The following is a 24,605-nucleotide window of genomic DNA, read 5'->3' as shown; positions in this document are numbered from 1 at the left end:
CTTGTGCTAATATTCAAATGCTGAAAGATTTCTTGGGGCGTATAGACCACGAGAGACTGACTTTGGCAAAGAACTTGATCTCTTGTTCGTGGGGCGACTTTTCCACACGGCCGCTGCTCACAACAGCCTCTGTAAACACAAATGTCACAGGAAATTTAGTTAATCTCAGTTCATACATAAATTCATGGCAATAAGGATAAAGAACAAGGTTAAAGGATAAAGAAAGTACCAAGATGTGCTATGAATTCCTGGGCAATATCCATCCACTTTAGCAGCTTCTGTAGGAAGCCATATGCAAAGCGCTTCTCAATAGATGAAATGTCACTTTCCATATCTTTGAGGCCTCTGGACAGAGATATTTTAAACAATCAGAATTATAGCAATTATATTATTTTGTGGTATATATGCATTTTTAGTGGCTCCTGTACCTTGTCACAGCATATCCATTAAGTTGGAGAAACTTAAGCAGCTCATAAGCCTTCTCCCTATCTCGAGCCTTTTCTTTAGCCGTCAGTGTGTCATAAGGCACAAGCAAAGGGTGTGTCCCGCCCCCTAATTCAAAATACATTAAGAGAGATGTTGATGAACTAAAATGAGCTTCAACTAAACATACAAATAATAATATAACTATAAACCATTTTAACTGTTGAGACATTAGAGAAATGCAAACCTTTTGTTTGTAACTCCATTTTCTTTTTGCGCCCCCAGTGTTGTGGTAGTTTTTCTGCAAGCTGCTCTGCCATGGACTAGATCACATAATGTACAGTTAGCCATGATGCTCTCTATTGTATTGAAATGGTGATACTGAACTAAATAGGAATGTGCATTAGCACTGTGTACCTGTAGCTCTCTGGATAGTGTCATGCCTGAGATATCAATGGGCTGAGGGCTGTAGCCATGACTGGGGTCATAGGTCGCCTATGAAAAGAAATGAATTATGATATCATACTCATATTAGTAGTATCAATTAATATGTGTAATTTGTCATTTAATTAAACATAACTTAGATACAGCAGTATGTAGCTAGTATTTGGTTAGTATCTCAAGATATTTTTTTCCACTCTGTCCTTACCTGTGCAGTCTGTGAGATCTTGCGAGCTGTCTTCTTCTCTGTTTTCTCATCATCTCCATCTCTGGCTTTGTCCAATGTCCACTCCCACGCAATCATGGCCTTGATGGACTCTTTAATGGGCCAGCGGTAGATTTCTTTATCCTAATGCAAATATTATTGAATTAAAACATATGAAATAATAATGCTGTGTCTTTATTGATTTATTCATTGATTTAGGTCTTGGTTGTGTTTAATTGGTGTTCTCAGCTTTGGTTCTTGTTTTGCCTTGTGTTTTTGTTCTGTTTCTAATATATGTTTTTGGTTTATCTTTGTTAATTTTGTTACTTCTACACTAGGATTTAGTCCTCCCTTGGACTTCATCATAGTTACAGAGAGGGTGAAAATCTAATATTATATGATGTCTGTTACCTTTTCAGAGAATGTTTTGTAAGGCCTGAGCATGGGATGAGTCTTGGCATTTTCGTCCAGCACCTCACCAAAAGTCCAGTTGTTTTGAATCTGATGGATTATAAGGCACTGGTAAGACTCTTACAAAAATAGATAAATAAATCAGACAGTAACCAACTAGAAACCACCCATAACATAACATACTACACAGAACCCCTAGCAATGTGTTATAAATAAATAAATAAATAAATATGTGAACAAATAATAAAATACATACCTTTTCAAAAGCCCATTTGTCATGCGTGTATTCTGCATATCTGTTGATGAAACCGTCCAGCTTCTCAGGAATGATAGTGCTATAAAAAGAGAACATTAAAACAGCACAAGTAATCAAATATTTGACTTTTTATAAATGTTATTTCTCTCACTAAAATAATAAATTAATTAATAATTAAATGTACTTGGTTGTATCCACAGGTTTGGGGTCAAAGTTGCCCTCAGCATCGACAGAGGCCTTTTTCTCTGTTTTGGAGGAGTAACTGGCATCCACATAATCAGGAGGAATCGCTCCAGCAATCGCACATATACAAGGCATGGCGATTTTGAATAGCTCTGCATCAAATTTCTGTTGGTAGACAATAATTAGAAAAGCTACAATGTTACTCTGACTGTTCACTCTATTTTGGGAGAGAATAACACTCTCAATTAGTTCAGTAACAGCATCTTCTGTATTTATTACACAAAAGAGGGTGTATTCCCACCTTGTGGGCCAGAGATTCAAAAATTCCCCAGAAGAGTTTACGGGTCAGATGAAGCTCCTCCTCTGATGATACGCCAAAGTTAGCCCAGCCATTGGGCAAACAATAGTACTTCCAACAACGCTCGTAATGATTAGTAAGCAGCTGCAAAATAATCACACACAGATGAGATAACTGTAGAAACCAGTTTAAATATATAGTACTGATGTGTGATAATATAATGCCATACCTTAAGGGGCATTTTAGCATACTCGTTCAGAATTGGCACGTCAAATACCAGCCGCCTGAGGAGGTGCTGGAGCATGGATGGACGCAGGTACCTGTAAAGCAAACATTACAACAATAAGCAAAAGGATGTTGAGTCACCATTAAACTTATGAAAATAATCAGCTATGCTAAACATGTTTTGAGTGCACACTTGTTGTTTTATTGCTGTTTTGCTGCAGTGAATAACACTCACCTGCACAAAGACATGAGGCATTCCTCAATTACATCTCTCTGAGCTTTGGTAAGAGAGCGTCCTCGGGACAGCCTGTAGATGGTGTGGAGCATGGAGTCGATCATGATGGCACGGTGGTCCGTGCCGGCAAATAAAGGAGCACATTTAGTGATGAGAGGAAGCACTGCGGTGCACAGATAGCGGTTCAGAGCCAGGGCCATTTCTGTAGTGCTGAATGCAGCTTAAAGAAAGAACAGGATAGTAATTGTGACAGTACTGCAGACAGTTATGTACACTGAATGTTGCAAGCTTAACTTGAACCCACATTTCTCATGTGAACACCACAGCTCAATGTATCTCTTATCATTTGATTGCTATCACAGGCAGCATTTTTCTCAGTGAAGAAAGATACAGATAAGATACAGATATCTTACCGTGTCTAAGGAAGCTGCTGCTCTCATGTCAGGCAGAAAGCCCACTTCCAGTACATGCAACAGGAAGTCCTGGTTGTCGATGCCATAAACTCTGTCCAGGAACAGGACCATTGGTGCTTTATGATCAGGCACAAAACTGGCAGACATCTTTGGCTCAATGATGCTGTTATCTGAAATATAATGAGTAAAACAGGAAGTGTGAGAATGGTAAAAATACATGCATATATCTACAAGCTCATAACTGATCATTCCCGTTCCCAAAAGCAGGTATCTGGAATGACAAGCTGATCACACCAACCAGGTCCTCAATAGGCACCAGAGACCTAAGAATGGCCCTGATTCTCAAAGCCTCTCCTTTACCAGCTTGGATCAACTATACAAGACAGGAAGCATGAGATATTCAATTAAGCAGATTTCATTTAGTATCACTCAATCATTGGCATAAAAACGCACTTACATGCATCTCAGGTGCACAGCGACCCAGCAAATCAATGAGAGCTGAGTAAAAGGACATGATGGCATTTCCCAGGTGCACTCTGTTCTCCTCATGCTGTTCCTCACCTCCAAACCTGACACAACATAAACAAGAAACACTGCAAAACCTCTCTACATACCACTGTGAAATCAAACAGTAACAAAGCATCACACAGGGTAAAATGACTTGATTATATCACATGGTAATGTAGTACAGAGATGCTTTGCACTCACATGGGAAAGCGTCTGTCTTTTTTAACAGTGGGTCCATCTCTTGCAGGATCCTCTGAGATCTTAATAGCTTCTTCAATGGCAGCAAGCAGACCGTTGCCCCCTTCTCCTCTCAATGCGGGACCAAAACACTCAGGCCTCCTGATCAGCAGTCGGACCACCACGTTAGCGTTCTCCTCCACACTCTCTCCTGAAATGAGAACGTTATACAAAATGTATATAGCTATACCATAAATTACTATTATAATTTTTTGAAATCATATTAAGACTCTCACATTAACAAGCAAACCAGAGTATACAATATCTAATGTATGCAAACTACACAGTCTCTTCTTTGTCCAGTTAGTTACAACCATCATCACATCATAAATACAAACCATTAACAAATACAGCGAAGCGCAGGAAATCCAGATACTTCTCGCCTCCACATGGATTCCACCCAATATCTGGGTAACCTTTTGATAAGAGCATAGGGCAGCTCTGCAGGCCACAACCTGCCAAGTACTTCACCACCTGCATAAACAGAGAGACAAAAAGTGTTTTCTGCGGGCCACAAAAAAAAAATCATCAACCTTTTTCCATTTGTACTTTAGGTTGACACACCATCTCCAAGTCTTGCTCTTGGAGAGCCAGGGCAAGTTCATTGTTATCGATACAGGATGCAGCAGCAACATCAAGAGGAGTGGAGCCACGCATTCCTGAAAAATTGTTTACTGGTTGATTGATGTGACACTAAATAGTAAACATTTATAGGTGAATATAATAACAACATTTAAATTAGATTTACTTCAATTTTAACTAGGCTGAACATAAAAGCACATACTGCAGATGAAAAGTTATTTAAAATGAAAGCTTAAAAAGGTGAGTTTCTTTCAGAATCAGGCTTTACCCAGCCCAATCCCACTGTTCTGCAGGAGGTAGCCCAGGTGATCAAACATGGAGCGCTGATTCTGTCTGCTGATACGGCAGAAATAACACAGGAAACGACAGCAGTTGGTCACCATTCGAGGAAATCTGATCTCCTGTTCAGAGCAAATGCAAATGGAATTAAAAAAAATCTTTTAAACCAATCAAATGCTTCAACAATGCATAAAAATGTGACTTTGAAAACTGCGTACCTTGGAATCTCCACCTCCAAGTACATTCACCATAACCTCCATGACCGTCTCGTGCATTCCCAGAGCTCTCATCAGGTTGGGGTGCTGGTAGAATACCCTGTTGGTCATAATATTTCTAAAAGAGAATGACAGAGGACAATTGCAACTCCATGGTGGTGTAAATTTCTTGCAGTGTAAGCAGAAGGTATCTATTGCAGTTGCTTTTGTTACTTATTGAAGTTAAAGGACTTCTTTAGGATGCAAACATGCACTCACCCAATACTTTGGATCATCAGCCTTTCCTCTTCAGGCCCCATCTGTACAATGAGCAGGGAGCGGATCTGTCCCAGACACTCCAGTAGCTCCATTGTGTCTTGCACAGATACTGCATTGATAATGTAGGCTTTGGGCAATGCTCGGATCAGCTCACCCAGGGCGTCGTACTGCCGGTGTAGCAAACTGAACATGAGCCGCACCAGCTCAGGGTTCTGAATGAAAGACTCCTGAGCCCAGTGGATCATGGTGTGGGAGATCAGCTCCTGCAGAGTGCCTGTGACAAAGGAGCAAAAGTTAGTGTAATTATGCAATGGAAAAAAAAAGTCCAATGTGAATCGCTTAAGTCTAATATGAAGTAAAAATAATTTACTGGGTTTTTTATCTTCTTCAGGTTCAGGCTCAGCCTCCGGCTTCTTTCGCAAACTCTTAACTTTCTCCACTAGTCTCAGAAGGCGCCCATGGAGAGAGGTGTCCACCTCCTCTTCCTGCTCCTCCTCTTCAATATGAACCCCTATAACAGAGGAGAATACATGTGACTCCCAACATTATGTTTGACAACAGTAACTCCTTAGATTTGAAGTTTAAAAAATTGCATGTGGAAACAGTAATATGTTAGCAGCAACAAACAAGGACTAATTATATTGGTCTTCATATGAAACAGCAACAGTATATGTTCTCTGAAAATAACTGACCACAGTGAGCCAAAAGGTCATGGTGAAAGGTCAGCAGGCCATTCCGGACTTCCTCAGGAACAGGGCAGTCTTCCTCCTCTGGACTGTTCTTAAAGCTCATCAACATGTACACCTGAGTAAACAGTGTACGTGTAAATGTAAGGACAGAAAATGCAGCATTGGTATATATAAAGCTAAAAAAGCTAGGCTGAATTTTCTCTCCAGAGCGGCTGAACAGTACCTGTTCCTGTGGAGGGGAGCGGAATTCGCGGGTCTTGCGGGCTGTTTCTGCAGCGCTCATCGTGAAGGCCTGCATGAGCTCATTGTATCGATGTCTCTGATTGGTCTGCACCAGGTTGACAAACCTGTCCGAGAAAGCGATGATGGCTTCCACTCTGTGACGCAGCTCACAGTCACAGAAATATTGCAGGAGAGTACACATCTAAGGATGAAAAAGAAAAATCAACAAGTGAGAGAAATACTAATATATATGAAAGTCTTCAATCAGTAGTACTTCACCTGAAGTTTAACAGACTCAGGTAGCTTCATGTGCAGCAGTCCCTCTCCCACATCCTCCTCTTCCTTCACTTCTGCCTCTCCTGCACCAGTTTCTTTCTCATCTTCTCTGTCTGTTGTTTTCTCTCTATCCATTTTTTCCGCAGCATGTTCATCCTCTTTCCCTTCCTTTCCCCCCTGCTCTTCATTTTCCTCTTCCTCAGGTTCGAGCTCATCCTCCTCCTCTTCCTCAAGCTCTTCCTCCTCTTCCTCTCCCATTCCTTCATCCAGAAGCTCTCCCTCATTTTCACCCTCTATTTGCTCCTCTTCCTCTTTTACCTCCATTCCTTCCTCTTTGCAGACCAGCTGTTGCTCGGCATCTCCAGTTTTGGCTGCCTCCAATTCTTCTGCCGGGTTCTCACCATCAGTGAAGACGGATGGTTCGATCAGCTTCAGGATGTGTTTGACGTCATTGTCATCAAACACGCCCATTATTAGCAGGGTGCTGATGAGCTTTAGAATGGGCACAAAGTGAAACTCAACGCTGCCACCAACGGGATCCCGCATGGCCTGCCCACCGTCCTGCACGGCTTCTGTAAGCATGCTGAGAGCATGGTCTTTAAGCATCTACAGTACAGAAAGACAAAAAGAGAAATAAAGAAGCCAATTCTGTGGTAGTCTTCACAACAAGACACCAATCTAATTTCCTTCACCTACCTGAAGAGGTATGATGGGGCTGAGGGTGTAGAGGTCTGCATTAGTGCCCACAAACCCAGTTGGGGCGAAGTGAAGTTTGGGGCGTAGACAGGTGGTGAGGCCGACCCCAGGAAGTGCATGGGCCTTCTCAGCATCTGAATAGAGAGTGATGCTACGTGTGTCATCCGTCATGGGCACAATGAACTCCTTATTAGTCATGAGACGGTTGCGCTTGGCAGACTCGAGGTGCATGGAGATGAGCAAGTCGTAGTAGCCGCTGCGGATGGGGCCGGGAAGGTAGGTGTTTTCAATGGCATAAAAGAGCTGCGATTCGTCAACGTGGCTGCAGAGGGCATGTGCAACACGGTTGTTGCCCAGAGCGCACACAGAGCCGTAAAGTTTCAGTGTGTGGTAATGGAACGTCATTAGGTCGGTGCGCTCTGACAGTTCCAGGATGTCAATGCACCTAGAGAAAAGAGGAAAAGACAAGTTTTCAGTTTTGTAAATGACTTTTTTAAAACACTGGATTACTTTTATATCAAAGGATCAAGGATTTTTTTTTCTATTTTCTAATGAAATAACCAGGTTATATTTTCATATTAATGGAATACCTGTTTTCTTCTGGAATGTGCAGCGCCATCATAAAAAGAGGATCCATACACTGCACTTTCCAGCCTTGCCTCTCACTCACACGGCCAGTTTCAGGGGCCAAAAAGTGATTAGGCATTCGGCTCCATATGACAGGTGTCAACATCTGGAGATCCAACCTGGGAGGACACTGAGGTACTGGGTTCTTATGGTCGCTACGGAACATGGCCGCAGAGATGGGCATTATGTTCTGAATATAGAGAAGAAAAAGTGTAATAAAAAATTGAGGAAAAATTTACATGAACAGAAATTACTTTAGAATGTTTGTACAATCAAAATGACATATTTAGCACAAGATAGTGACCTTTAGTTTGCCGAGTTCCACCTGTAACATGTTCTGGCTTGATGGCAAACAAAAGACAGCAGGGAAGAGCTTAGTACTGGGTTCCACCTGAAACACAGAGAAACAGCTTAATGTCACATTAAATGGACATAAATTTAAATGGAAATAAATTTACCTACAGTAGTTCCTTATGTAGTTGTCAGTTACAGGAAACAAGTGAAAGCTAATTTACTCTGACCACTTTATCTCACCTGGTAAAAGGCATTGATCTCTTTCCCGTTGGCTGTAAAGGTCATTAGTCCTGTGTCCAGGTCCACCAAGCAGCCAATCACGAAGTCCTCCTGGCTGATGCGTGTTTGCTGTGAGCTGCTAAACTCTCCTCCCCAGACCATGTAGCAGTTGCTGCGTTTTACACTGAGGAAAGCAGAGGAAAGACAATGAGATGTTTTGAGAAAAGTGATATGAAATGGTTTAAGTAAACCTGGGTCCTTACTCATGCATGCCTGTTCTGGTGGAAAATGTACTGAAGTATGTAGCAGCATGAATGGTCTTACCTGTCATGAATGTTGCCTTTATCGTCCCCAACTGTAACAGTTACATTTCTGACTTTACCCAGATCAAAGTGTGGGTCATACTGGTGGTAGTCAGGAGTGACCCACCCTACCCACACTCCACTGGGCTCCTGTCCAGCAAACACCCGAACTGAATAATAATACTGGTGGAATGAAAAGAAGGGCTTTTGTTACACATGACAACATTGTCATGGATCAAAGTATTATTTAGATGAAATTATGCATATGATACAAAGACATTTAGTAATGGAAAAGATTCTTAAATTTCATCCATACAGTCGTTGTGTTTGAGATAATATCAGCATCGTCTCGATCATCTGGGACAACGTCCTGCATCAGACGAGGCACTGTTGGAACCACCGGTGGTGGGGCTATAAACGCTGCTTTCTTCGCCTTGGAAAAAAAGCTGAAAATCACAGATATTTTCTCATTTCAGATTAAAACGAGAGAATTACAGATGAGATCTCTCATCTACTGTATCTTTTCTCACCCTCTCTTTTTGCTCTTCTCTGTGGTGATGTCCTTCTCATTCTCGCCCTCTTTGTTGCCAGGAAGCTCTTTTGGGACGGATGGCTCTTTTTCTTTCTCATCTTGCTCCTTGCGAGAGGCTGACTTCTTCAGGAGCTCAAATTCAGATTCGGGGTCCACCTCAAGAGCCTCATCCTCAGGGATAGTGAGGGTTCGGGTGAGGGGAGAAGCTCCCACTGGCACCTTGAAGGTTTCGTGGAATTCTATCGGCATGCTGAGTCTAAAGAACACAAGGTCTGTGTTGGCATTCTGAGACCCAAACGTCCTATGAGTTAGCTTCAGACAGGGGGCGCTATCCACCGTTCCATCCACAAGGGACACCTATTGAAACAATTAAAGGAGAAAAGGGTCTGAATTTTTTTTATATTATTTATCATTATAGTATATACAGTGGGTATAGAAAATAATCACCCCCCCCCCCCCTTTTAAAATAATTAAATTTTATTGCTTTGCAGCCTGAAATGAAGACATGAAGAAATGATGTTTTTACTCAGTGCAATTAAAATAAGTTTTTCCATTTAAAATGTATATTTTATTTTATTATTTTATTTTAGCTTTGTTTTATGAATGAAAATAATTTTTATTAATTAATATCACTGGATTGAGAAAATGAAGAAAGACCAGCAGCTAAGCTGTGCAGATTCACATGAACTAATAATGCGTTTTTACCTCAATATGAATGTGGTCTGACGGCACAGGCACAAACTGTGGCAAGCTCTTGCTGAACCACATGGTAATATCTCTCTTCATGTTGATGGCGAAAGGCTCAAAACCTTCCTGCAGGCCACAGATTGTGAAGTAACGCAGGCTGCTCACATTCTGCCCAAGGTTGATACGACCCACCTGAGACAGCCCCAGACTGCATACAGGGATGAAGCCTGGTCAAGAGAACATACATTATTAAATGTAACAGGAACTAATGTCTCTTATTTTGTGACTCTCACCTTCTCCAATCTCAATGTCTTTGAAGGCCATCTCAGATCCAGAGTCACTGATGAGCATTTCTCCATTTAGAGTAAACATGATGTTCTGCTCCGCCAGGTCGATCATGCAGCCCACTACGTCACCAGACTGCCACTGGCGGCCAAACGGCTCATTCCCAATGTGCCAACGCTGAGCCTATGGTTAAAAATCAGTTATATTTATATTATAGTTTCTTTTGTTTTAAATTATACAGTACTATTCATTGGTTTTCAGTTTTGTTACAAAAATTTATATTTATATGCTGTTCACTCTGCTATTCATTGGTCAAACCGCACAACTGTTTTCAACAGTTTTCTTAAACACCATTAGCATATTGATTTCTTGAAGGATCATGTGACACAAAGACGGGAGTAACACATGCTATACTTTGTTGACAATAAATGCTGAAATATTACATTTCAAATAAAACTTGGTGCTAAGAGCCTTTCATGACCTGACCCTAATTGTAGTAACCTTTCAAGTTCATTACCATTTCTATTCCATTTCCTTTCTTTGGTGTTGATATCCTAATCAAAACTAATACTTCTTGAGATTCTTTTTAATATCTTTAAACCATAATGTAAGCTTACTGGTGCAATGAATGATTGTAGGAGGTTCTTAAAACAAAGAAGCCCCTAACAATGCTAATGAAACTGAAGTAGTACCTTGAACCCATTGAAGACATAGGCCAGGTCATCAGATCCAAGCTCTCTGTCTGCATGGACGCTTGGTCTTGCCCACCCAACTCTCATCTCTCCCACTGTTACCGCCTCAAACTCAAAGTACCATTTCCCCTGTGTTACGGCATAGGATTTCTCTGCCCTGAACACACGGATCTTATCACTCCGACCACTGCCAGCCCCATGTCCACCTAGTATAAATGGTCACAGAGGCTGTGATGTGTCAAATATTACAAATACAAAACGCACTGTATGACTAAGTTCCCTTTTAAGAGTTTGATTTGGTGAATGATTAGATGGACAGACTCACTGCTCTCCTGGTCAGGTGGCTCAATATTGTAGCCATAGCCAATCAGAGTCCGTACAGCGGCACATACACTGTCGCGATTGGTCTTTTTCGTCTTTTCATCCAGTAGATTGTATGGAACAAGACGGGGGTTGCGCTTGTTTACAATGTCCTAAAACAAGCAAAATCAGAAGCAAATGAAGCAAACCCTACAGAACGATCAGGTATTAAAATGCTAATCTCATAGAATTTCTAGTTATTATTATTAATATTGCATATCTTAAAATTTTCAAAAGCTTTTAGGAAAGAGTACTTCTGTCAGAAAATGGTTGAATGTGAGTTCTCAAATACAAAAATATGGGGGGAAAAAAATCTAAATTAAAACTGTGTCAGAATGACTTGTAAAGGATAAGCTGTGCTCTGGATACATTTTTGCATTTCCTTATTTTTGTAATTTATTGTTGTTGTTTATATTTTGTTGCTCCTGGAAAAAAGTGTGCAGCCCTACCTGAATAATGCTGTAAGTCCAGCCTTGACGAACACGGTCTCGAGCCCAAACGTTGTGTCCATTTTCAGCTAGCCTTTCCACAAGTGTGTTCTGATTCGGTGTCAACTTCACATGATTGAGATCCAGAGGAGCAGGTTTGTATCCATTACTTTGCATATACCTGGGAAATAAGCAGAAACTAATTTAAGTTCAGACAACATTATTTTGCTTTTGTCATTGAATTATGTATTTGGTTACTTACACTACCGTTCAAAAGTATCAGGTCGTTAAGTATCTCTCAAAAACAAATGTAAAATACAGTATAAACAATACAATTGTGAAACATTACAATTTTAAATGTTCACATTTTAAAATTTAAATAAAAATGTTAATTTATAATTTTATGTAAATAAATGTTAATAATTTATTCCTGTGATGGCAAAGCTGATTTTTCAGTAGGTGTCTTCAGTGTCACATGATCCTTCAGAACTCATTCTAATATGCTGATTTGGTGCTCAAAAACATTTTTTATTATTATCAATGTTAAAAATAGCTTTGCTATTTTTTGTGGAAACCATGATACTATTTCAGGAGCCACTGATGAATAAACGAAAGAAAAGCAGTAGTTTGAACGGTGGTGTAAACAAACACTGTTTAAGCAATTAAGACTTATTTATTACTTTATTAGTCTTAAATGATTAGTGATTATCAGAATATTCTGTAATACTGACGTTTTAGGAAGCTTGATCTTCTTTAAGTTCTCCTCTGCTTTTTCATCACCCATACCTACATGACATCCTAAAGCCAGAAGAGTCCTATTGAGATGATACACAGAAATGGGTTAATTAACCACACAGAAACAAACATGTAGAAGCTCAGTATTTCACTCACTTCAGTGTCTCTCCAGACATTGCCAAGTTGTAGTTCTTCTCGGGCTCCGGGAGGCTCTGGAAATCCACTAGACAAGGATGCAGCTTCTTGTTGTCATCACGAAACTGAAAAATTGGGGACAGCAGACAGTACTGAGTATTAATTGATTAATCTACAAAAAGTCACATTATTTATATATTAAATGTTAATTGTGCACATAGTATTTTAAAATAGTCATTATATTCTTCAATTGTATTTTCATTTATGTTTTCATAGACCGACCGGTCCATAGGTCCAGCCCTGCTCAATTCGAGTGACGGCCCACAGTTCATGGCTGTTCTCAGCCAGTTTCTCTCTAATCCGCTCTAGATGAGGAGGAAGCACAATCTGCAGAAATAATGTAGATGGCAAAATCAATACAGCAGAAGTCACTTTATTAATAAATTACTTTAACTACATTTTATGAAATCCCACCTGCACAGTGTCCACTGGACAGGGAGTGAAGGCAGTGTGGGAAAGAGACTGAGTCGGTCCCAAAAGGTTCCGGACCCCATTGAAGTCATGCTTATACTCTTTAATGGGCTCAATACGCAGTCTATCTTTGGGCAGAACTGCCTCATAGCATGGGGTATAACCAGGAGGAGGAAGGAATTTGAAGTCTCCATGCCGCCCACCAAGGAGAAACCGAACTCTAATGGCAAAAAATTGCATTTTTGAATTTGTCCTATTTAGGTTCAATCTGGCTTCAGGAGGGAATATTAACATTAGCTGAAATTAAAAGCTTGGCTCTTACTTAATCCCAGCTGAGAAGCTGACCACAGGGAAAAAGAGACCATCCAGGTTGAAATTCTCAAACATGCCTTGAACGGGATGTCCATTAATCCGGAAGGAGATGCTAGGGACGCTCAGATCCAAACAGCAGCTCACCACATCTCCAGCCGCGAGAATGTGTGGGTTGGATGAGGACACCTGACGTGGTACTCGACCTGACAAGAGTATAATGTTATAGATGAGCTCAGTGGGATATGTGCTGGAACAGATGGAGGAAGGTAATCCTCACCTGTCCACAGATGTATTCCATCAAAGCCGTACGAGTAGAGGTCATCTCCGACTCCATTGCCTCCCCATCCCTCTCCTCCTCCGGGGTAGGGACTGTAACCCTCGGTCAAAGCCCAGCCAACACGGAGGTGACATGCCTGAGCGGTCAGGAATGGCTCCACATGGTCTACGATTAACTCGTAGTACCACTTCTTATATTGTGTAGAGCCTTCACATGTACCCAGAAAAATGTTGGGTCTCATACTGCAAAACATCAAACATTAGCTCAATATGCCAAACAAACTAATCTACAGATCTCTTTTATGATATATCATTTGGGTTGTACTTAGTCAGACCTGGTGACATAGTTGATGATGTTGGTCTGCAGGAGGAGATCACGCCCCGGAAGCAGATTCTCAGTGATCAGATTCTGATTGGACCTGACAGCAACACCGTTACACACACATAAAGAGCAGAGGACATCTAGAACCTACAATGAAGAGTCACAACAGAGCATGTGGTCAGATACGATAAAAGTTGCAGTCTAGAAAAGTTTAAATCTTGATTACAAAAAGATATCAACCTTGTGATTGCGTCCATGTTTGTCCAAAAGCGCAATGATAGATTTGATGTGGTTTTCCTGGATGATGTTAAGCACCTCAGGGCTTTCAATAAGGATACAATACAGCACCTCCAGAATGCCTGGCAGTTAATTTATGTATTTATTTATTAATGTTTATGTTTTTTTTTTTTTTTTTTTTTTTAAGAAAAATCGTTTCATTCAGCAAGGACACATTATTTTTTTTGGGTGTGAGTGTATACGTTTATAATGTTACAAAAGAGATCTATTTCAAATTCATGTTGATGAACTTTCTAAAATCCTAACAGAATCCTATTTCATAGATTCAAGGCCTCTATTTGGAGATTTAAATAAATTATGGCTTCCTACCTGAAGATGCCTCTAAACGGTCCAGTTTGCTGACTAACCAGTCAAGATTATCACAAAACAAAGCACAATTTGCCCTGTTTCCTCTGATCAGAGATGCTATAGGTGAAAAAAATGCAAGGGCTTTACATTTTTCCAAAAACACTGAAAACAGTAAATCATTAAGGGCATCAGTGTGGGAAAGTCATACATGTATTGTATGCTACAGTCATAAGTAAACACAGCCATACCCAGCAGCTCATAAAATAAGTTGACTATCTCTTTCCAGTACTCGGCTGCTTCCTCCCCGGCAAATTCTGAGAAGTGGGCTGAAGTGTTGTAGACATTCAGTCGATCAACACAGTCTAATACGAGACTAATCATGCCCTATAACAAAGCAGACCTTGGTAATTATAAATGTATGTTTTTAAATGTTATATGCAGTGAATTTAAAGACAATATATTAATTAGTATAAATGAAATTTGACATATTTATTTGTAATTGTTTATATATTTGCCAGCATTTCTAACCTCCTCTTGGAATAGATTCTGACGGTTCCTTAAGGAGCGCAGTTTGGTCTGCTTCTCCTCGTGTTCCAGCTCCTCCTCTGGAGGGCGGAAATAGAAGATGAGATCCTGCAAGGACAGAACCACAGCGTCTAGAGGCAGAGACGAGGAAGATGGGCCTGGAGATTTACTCTTCCCTCTCAGAGAGTCCAGACCCCTGTCAGAAAAAAAACAAACAAAAAACAATAATATTTATCTAATAATATTTATCCTTTTATTGAATTAGTGTTAATGGTGCTAAGCTGATCTATCTGATCTCTAAGTATGACTAAATTGGTTAGGCTAGTCAGTTTAGATTCACTTTTTTCGTCTTCCATCCTAGAAGACCATCTTAAACCACCATAGGCTGGTTTAAAGGGTTAGTTCACCCAAAAATGAAAATTAGCCCATAAATGACTCACCCTCAAGGCATCCTAGGTATATATGACTTTCTTCTTTCAGACAAATCCAGTCAGGGTTATATTAAAAATTTTCTTTTATCTTTCAAGCTGTTTAATGCCACTCAGCGGGTGTTGCACTATCAGTCCAAAAGAAGTGAAATAAAAAGCACCCATCCTTAATAAAAAGTGTCTCACACAGCTCCAGGGGTAAACGAAACCCTCCTGTAGCGAATCGATGCATTTTTGTAGGAAAAATAACCATATTTAAAACTTAATAATCAATTTAATCTAGCTTGCGCTCACTGTTGTACACAGAAGCAGCTCCGGGCGGATAACGTATGAGGTCGGCGTTGCGCATGTGCCGCTCAGAAGTGACGAATGCGTTAGCGCAGCTTAGAGATCAAAACAAAACAATGGTCATGAATTAGAAGTACTAAACGAGGATTTGTAAAAAAGAATGTCAGAGGATTTCGATATAAGCCAAGAGGAGACTGGTTTTCCTTTGCTAATGTAAGGAAACTTTGCTTCCTTTGCTCCTGTTAACAAACATTGGTTTTCACGAGACTCACTGGCGCATGCGCACCGCTGACCTCATACGTCACCAGCCCAGAACTGCTTTTGTGTACAACTGTTGGTGCAAGCTATTTTGAAAATGGATTTTTTTTCTTACAAAAATGCATTGATTCACTACAGGAGGCCTTTGTTCATCCCCCGGAGCCGTATGAGACACTTTCTACTTTTGGACTGATGCACTGCAGCACCTGCTGAGTGCCATTAAACAGCTTGAAAGATCAAAGACAATTTTTTATATAACTCCGACTAGATTCGTCTGAAAGAAGAAAGTCATATACACCTAGGATTCCTTGAGGGTGAGTAATTTACGGGCTAATTTTCATGTTTGGGTGAACTAACCCTTTAAGATTGAATTTTTTCATACTTAATGAACTGAGTGAAGAGTCCTGTTGTGCTATAGATCATTCTAGCAGCCTGGGATTCTGCTGTCTGAGAACGTGCCACAGTCAGAGCATCATCCATGTGACCCTCCTGATGCAGTATGGCCTATGAAAAAGAAGCACACATATTAGCACTGGTGAAATCTGAATTGTGCAGTTTTAGGACTGACTAGATTGAATTTACACTACTGTTCAAATATTTGGAGTTAGTAAGATTTCTTTTTGGAAGAAGTCTCTTACGATCACCAAGACTGCACTTATTTGATACAGTAAAACAGTAATATTGTGAAATATTATTAGAATGTAAAATAACTGTTTTTATTCCTATGCTGGCAAAGCAGAATTTTCAGCATTTTCAGTATTATTCAGTGTCAAATGATCCTTTAGAAATCATTCTAATGTGCTGATTTGGCAATCAACAAACATTTCTTATTATAATTGAAAACATTTTTTTGGAAACTTTTTCAGGATTCTTTGATGAATATTAAGTTCCAAATAACTTTACTGTTACATTTGTAAAAGTTTAAAGGGGTCCTATTATGCTCTTTTACAAAGTCTTGATTTTGTTTTGGGGGTGTACTAGAACAGGCTCTCATACTAGGTTGTTCAAAAAACACATTATTTTTCACATATTTTACATTATTACAACACCTCTCTCCGCAGTCTGGTATGAACGACTGTAATAGTTCTTGTATCAAATGAAGGCCCGCCTTATGAAATACGAAATGTGCTGTGATTGGTTAGCTGGGCCAGTGTGTGTTGTGATTGACAGCACTCTGTGCCTGGTCTGGAAATGTCATACCCCTTACCAAAGCCGCCTGTGAGCTTCAGTGTAAATATTGCGTCAATATCAAATCAATTTGAGAGCAATTTAAACCCGGATGATTGTAACCACTCTAAGTTCATCTGCCTTGGGAAAGCTAGCATGTCTCCTACATAGTGAACACACATTGCCTTCTCTGGTGCAGCTCAACCAGGTTTTGTCCCATTCGTCTGTAACTGTGATATCACAACTCCCGGAAAATATGCATTGTAGTCCAAACGAGTCATTCGTTGTAGTTTTTGGAAAGTGATTTCTGTTAAATAAAATATTTCCTTTTGAACTGGACTTTGAGCTTTGTAACTTTGCAAAAAAATAAAAATAAATAAAAAAAAATAAAAGGACCCCAAAGCATAAAAGGACCCCATTAATGTATCCTTGCTGAACGCAAGTATTAATTTCTTTCAAACAAAATCATACTGACCTAAAACTTTTGAACAGTAGTGTAAATGAGATTAATACACGTACCTTTCTTTTCAGTGGCCCCAGACGAGCAGACTTGGCATCCACCGAGGCATATGTGAGCCACAGGCTGGTAGAGACATGTTGCACAAAGCACATGGACTCTCCATACTTGATCTCTGGGATCCCCATTCCCTCCACATCACGTTTCTGAGCAACCTCCGTCTTCTCCTACTCAGTCACATGACATTTGATGTCAAAGACTGTTAGAAAACATTTCCAAAAAAAGCAACCTCCTAGAGAGTAGGTTAGAAAACTGAGCGCAGTATACAGACCTTTGAAGCACGAAAGCAGAAAGCGGAGTTCTTCGTATTCGCTTTTTCTGCATCCACAAGCAGGAGTCCTTTCTCTTCATCCAGACACAGATACCTGCCTGTGGTGATGTGACGCACCCTGAACGACTGACCCCACTTCATGTGGCTACCACTCCACCTGTGTACAGAAGGTTGAATATCTGCTCAAAGGGAGAAAAACATCTTTTTTGCTTGTTAAGGCTCTGCTGTATACAAATAGCACCAACCCAATGCGAAGAGGCTCCAGTCTCCACAGAGATCTGGCATGGCTGCACACGGGTCCACCTTCATAATGTGCATTTCTGAAAAATTATGCAAAACAAGAAACAATTGACTGTTGCGTAGATTGTGCATGTTTACACTGAATTAAATTACATTCAATTGTTTAGATTACAGTACAATATGGCTTTATATCTCACCGTCTCTGGTCATCGCCCTGGTCAGCAGCAGGAATTGTTAAACATTCATCCATGTGCCCGTGGAAAAGACGCAGAACATGCCCTCCAGTCAGATACCCTGAACCAAGGAAACATCACAAAAAAATGCATTAAGTTTGTTGTAAAGACAAGGTATGTGGAAAGATGCTATGTGCAATGGAACAGACCCTGTGAAAGACACAGGCCTATAAAATGGACTTTTATCACCACATATATCCATAGACAAACCTTTCTCTGAAATAACATATTTCAGGACATTGTGTCTACTGTTCACTTGAGACATGTACAATCATGTATCCTATGTAATCATATGTTCTTTTATAGTGTTTTTTCTAGATATATAATGTTTTGACATAATTAAGCAAGATCACACATATGCCGTGGTTGGTATCTACGACCTCAAAATTACTTTTCCTATTTGTTAATTTACATTATATTTTGCTAACTCTGTGACACATTAGTATTATTATAAGAATCTTGAAGATTCTCCTCTTGACCAGCCAATCCATATGCAAAACACCATGCTAGAGACAAAGGATCGTAAAATTTCCCTCCAAAGGGACCATTCTTCATTGGCTCACACAAATCCTGAGGGTGTGACATTGTCACCCTTTAAAGATCACTGATCACCAGATCAGGGCGGTTCCTTTAGATTCAGGAATGCTGAGCTAAGAGTCTTCAAAAACCCACCCTAAGCTTGTGACAGGCTACATCCTAGTCTTTCCATTCATCAAGATCCTCTGACTCAAACTGGTTCTTTCTCATCAACTAACTTCAGCAGAGACCAACTGGAGTCCCAAATTGCATCAGGACTCTCTTTCAAACAGGCAAGACGTCCAAGAATCAAACTTAGTCTAATTAATTGATACATTAAGTATCATTTGCACCTTTTTACAAAGGTGTGTTTGAACTAAGAAACTGATGTTTCCTTCAGCCTGTAGATCTGCTGCTTATCAAATTGTCCCATAGCTACATGTCTTTATTTCTCTTCTCTTTACTGCTTAAGGTTTAACCCCTTTTCCTATGCCAACTGTATGCGTGTATGTTAGACTAGTTTAAGTGTTTATGTAGTTGATCACACTTGAGGTTGTTCATTGTTTGCTCATAACTGGAGTCTCTAATCATGCAGATTTTTGCTACATGCTCTGAGTAGTACTGTACAATAAGAAAGTTATTTTCCTTAACCAGGAAATTAACATTCTTAGAATTAACAGACCATTATAAATGCAATTTTATATCCACATTAATATATAATAATAAAAGTCTGGCCAAATTGATTGCATTTTAAATTGCAATTAGATCCCTGAATCATGCAGCCCTAATGCATATGAAATGTCCCAGTGTGGTAAACGAATCGCTAGTTGAAAGACGTGCTTTAAGCTCACCCTCTGCCAGCTCACAGCCAGAACAGACTGGGTTCATGTTCCAAAGAGTTTGCATAAAAGAAGCGTCCACCATGAGGTCTCCGCTGGCATAGGAAAGGTGCTGTTGATGGGACAGATTTTTCAGGTAAAACTGTCGGCTCCATCCAAAAGAGACTGTGTTGACTGCATACAGTAGAGACAGGCTTTACCAGATATCTCTCAGAAGACACGCTGACCAGGATGAGATCATCGCCCACCCTGACCTTCTCACCCTCTGACCTCTGCTTGGAAGCAGGGTGAATGGTCCACCAACATGCCTCACCTGGATGAAGATAAGGACATATTTTAGTCAGATTTCTGTTTTGTATATTTACAAGTACAACTGTGATAGCAATCCACTAGAAATCAGACACCTGTCGAGTCCTCCCGCAAGCCCACATCAAAAGCCAGCTTGTCTGTGAGTGACCTTGATGTCGTCAAACAGCTGAGGTACTGCATCATGCAAAGAGATGGCAATCAATAAAAACGGAACAGTTAAATGATTCTTTCACTGTAGTAAATTTTCTCTCAAAATACTCATCTAGTGATGGTCTGTGTGTGTGTATTGAGATTTGACCCACCATGCCAGAGTGAGTGTGTCTAAGCAGGATGGCGTGGCCATACAACAACGTGCGATGGCCTCCTCCTTGTGAAGACTAGGAAGAAGGTGTAAAAACATGACTATACACAATTCAAGGGATGCATAGGTGTCTATATGACTCTCTGTCATGACAAACTCCAACAAGACAAGTTTTTTTGTCTTGTTGGAGACAGTATTACACAAAAGATTAACACAAAATTTTGTTACAAATAGAAACCTACCCATTTATCCAAATCGACTGCCTACAGTGGGAAAAAGAGGAAAAAAAAGAGGAGGAGGACAAGAGACCGTCATGCTGAGTTCAGAAAAACAATGTGAAAACATTTTTCAGGTTATAAAAATGTTTTTTGGTGTACTATCCCTTAGGTGACTATGACCTTATTCCTGATGTATGTGCTTTTGAACTAACATTTTTGTTATCAGTTGTGTTATGAAGCGCACGCACAGATAACGACTGCTCCAGAATAAAGCAGCATATAGCCAGATCAGGAGGAACATTCTAGAATGACAAACAAACAAAAAGTGAAAACTGGGAATCCAAAACATCAGATGTATTTCAGAAATGTCATGAATGAAAAGAAAACCTGGGCATTAGATGTAGTTTCTAGAAAACACAGGCGATTTCCAAAACCCTCACAGGACAGACAGAGTTTAATCTGCTCCTTCAGGATAGTATTTGTGAATTGTATATTGACTTTGTTTTTCTACAAAGAAAAAGAAAGTCAAGATGTCATTCTTAAAGTTATATATCAAGTTTTAAATAGGCCTAAACATTTTAGAACAGTTAAAAGGATCATTCACTCAAAAATACAAATTCTGGCATGATTTACTCACCCTAAAACCTTTAAGACCTTTATTTTCTTTAAAATATATTTTGATAAAATGTTGGTAACCAAAGTATTTCGGTGCCCACTGACTTCCATTGTACTGACCAAAAAAAAAAAAAAAAAAAAAAAAAAAAAAAGAACAGTCTTTAACTTAACTTTAAATTTTTGTGATAAGCAAAGACAATATTATGTTTTGTTGATGGGTTATCTGATATTGAGACTACTAACAATAAATTTTTGCTCTTTTGGAATCATAGAAATCCAATTTGATGTCTGGCAAGATATTAAAACACTTCCTGAAATACTTCTTTAGACAAGTCATCAATGTTTTCTTTGTAACAGCATGTCCATAGCACACGTTGCTGCTAAATAACATGCTATTTGTAACCTTGATCAGGGCAGCATGCATCTAATCCTGAATATGGCTCAGGTTACAGCCAAAACGACATGAGGCCAGACTGAAAAGAAACAATTTGATTTTTACATTATTATATTCAAGCCTTGTGAGAACCTTCTGGTAGGTTATATGAAATCAACAATTCATTTGATCTTAATACAACAGTGATAAGGCCTGTTGGTGGTGCTACTAATTTTATGTGCAGCCCCGCCCTCTGTAACTCTATTCCCATACAAGGTGACCTCAAAAAGTCTAAATTTGATTGACAACTTCCTAATTGCTCCACTGATTCAGTTCAAAGTATGTGATATGCTGTACAAATATGGCATATTTATGTAATTTGTAAGCATTTTACAATAAAGATGTAACGTTAGCATGTCTTTATGAAGAAACTGGGACAGGTCGTGTCCTTGACAGGCTAGTCTATGTGACAGTGTATTATGTATGTAAGTGTGTCATCTGCTGAGATATTCAAGGGCTGGAATGTAAGCCAGTGGGCTGTGAAAAAACCCTGTCCACACTGACACATGCTGCTAGCAACCTGAGACCAAGCACCTGACAATATAGTCATTGTGAGACCACAATAAAAAATGATTAATTTTTGCATTGAATAAAAGTTTTATACCGTATGAAAAGGGAAGTGTAACAAGCATTTTCAAGCAAATTAGAATATTTATTTCAGTTCAGAAGTTTGGAGTTCTTTTTTTCATTAATACTGAAGACTGGAGTTATTTTAAATTGTATTACAAATTTAAATTTTTATGTATGACAACTTATGTGCATGTATAAAGGAACATGTACATTTTTAGATATTATAAATTGCTATAGAAATGCGTAATTTTTCTTTTTTTAAATCAACTTTTTGCAGTTGCAATAGACCTGCTGTGTGTCAAACGAAATGTTCAAAGTATTCAGCTGTAGTTGATTAACGAGGTCACAAAAAAACTACATGTATAAAGATATAGTCACTTTTTGAAACAGCTATCCTATCGAATTACAGTAACACAAACATTAAATTCTTTTTCAATCAGGTTTCTCCCCTACTTGTCTCTCAAAGCCTCCTCCTCATTCTCTCCCCCTCTATTTCAGGCTATAGCACCTGCTACATGCAATTTTCCCGAGCAAGAAAGAAGCCAACAGTGCAGACTGAAAACTGAGCCATGAACAAATTTATGACTATTTATGCCAGTCAAAACTAAAGATCAGTAGCACAGTCTAATAGAGACAATGGCTGGATGAACAATACTCCAGAATAAATCTTTAAATGAAGAATGATCCAAAATGATCTGAATCTTTGAATACACACTTCCAGTCAAAAGTGTGACATACTGTAGAATTAGATTACACTGTAGAATTAGAATATTAGTAGAAACATCCAACACAAATAAATTATGCCAATGAAATCTTATTTATATATATATAGATAATATTATTATATATATATATATATATATATATATATATATATTTTAGTTTGCCTGGAGTTCTGTTCACTCAAAACCATTCCTCATCTGACTTCACAAGATGCAGATCCTTCTCCCTGAGATGTTTTGTAGACAGTATTACAGGAGTTCACAAGCTGGGCACTTTTTAACTGCTTTTCTTTCACTATCAAGTCCAACTTGTTTTTAATAAGTAAAAAAAAAAAAAATAGCTTTTTCATCAGAAAAATCACACACAAGCATAAGTCATATTTGCCTACAAACCTATTTTCGAGAATTTCACAAGACTTTCCGATCATGAGAAAACTAAAAACTATGTCCAAACATTTGACTGATAGTGTAAGTTTCTTAATTTAACAGTTAAACTCGGTTTTTGAAATGTTCCAGTTAATCAAACTGCTTCCAGTTAATATGAGCTGAAAAGCTCTAGAGGCTGACATAAAAGTGGGAGGACGTGTAACGGACTTTTTAAATAGACTGAAACAAACAGGTGTTGGTTTAGGACAAGCCTAGAAAGCTGCTAATCCCTTCTCTGTATATAGACTCAGAGCTCACAGACAGCAGCATCACAAACAACAGCAGCACAACACTAGTTATCTCGAACTCTGCATTGGATGAACTCCATACTGTGTTCAAATCTTTCAATGCATCCATGACAGGACAGTTTTAGCTCGGGTAAGAATGACTTAGTGTTCATGTTGACATAACTACAACACAGCCAGGCCAGACATTTACAACACTAAGGTCAAGGACGGGCTCCACCCCCATAGATGCTTGACAATATAGAGTGCAACTGTATATTATGGCAGTAATGGGCCTCATTCTTACATCCAAAAATTATACATCTTTAGTCTGTAGCCTAGATTTATAATTTAGTCCTTGCAGTATGTTGCCTTCATGCTTCTGTGCGGAGTGCCAAGTCCTGTTTCAAACAGTGACAATCCAAACTCTATGTAAAAATAGACAACAATGACAGCAAATCCACACACCTGCTCGTGTCACTCCACATTCATCCAAACACATCCATTAAAACTGCATGAGCTGTCAAAACGTGGTCAAACATACCACTGACAATATACAATAAACAGTGTAGTTCATGATTCATACACCTTTCAAACAATGAATTTCTATGACTTTACAGTCAATTAAACTCATTAAGAATCTAATTTATAATGCATAAATAAACACATTATCACATATATAATTATAAGGTATAGTTAGACATTTTTTTTTTAAACTAATCAGATGTAAAATATTGTCAACCGTAACTCACTGTTCGTAAAAACTGGATTTCCTCCTCTCCCTCCGCTCCGTCTGCCATGGTGCAGTAGATCTACAGGCACTGGCAGTAGAAGTCAGATGCCGTCCCCTCTCTTTCCTTCTTCTCGGCTGGGACAGATCCCTGCCTCAGTTTCCCCACTTCTCTCTGTGCCACGGACCGCAGGCTGCCTGTCTGTATGGGAGTACTCAGAGTCTCCAGCTCTGGTGCACGTGGTTCAGAGAGATTAACAGGCAGCTCCACTTTCTTCTCACTGCTCCACATCAAAGGGGAGGAGCACCAGCCTCATTAAACTAACATTATCACTCTGTTGGGTTTAGCTACTAGATAATAAAGGATATCATTGTTAACATCTTTTTATGATATCAGGGACTGATGCTTTTATTTAATAAGTAATACCTTGCTCTTTAATGCTTTCTCTGAACTGGATTGGT

General features: G+C 39.4%; 1 pseudogene; it reads right to left on the bottom strand.

Moving 5' to 3' along the window:
* LOC109097608 overlaps nt 1-24,213 on the bottom strand; it is a 48,670-nt pseudogene extending 24,457 nt beyond the window's left edge.
* Between the last annotated feature and the right edge of the window lie 392 nt (nt 24,214-24,605).

Source organism: Cyprinus carpio, chromosome A10 (assembly GCF_018340385.1).
Source record: "Cyprinus carpio isolate SPL01 chromosome A10, ASM1834038v1, whole genome shotgun sequence".
Taxonomy (NCBI): Eukaryota; Metazoa; Chordata; class Actinopteri; order Cypriniformes; family Cyprinidae; genus Cyprinus; species Cyprinus carpio.
This window is presented reverse-complemented; position numbering and strand designations above follow the sequence as displayed.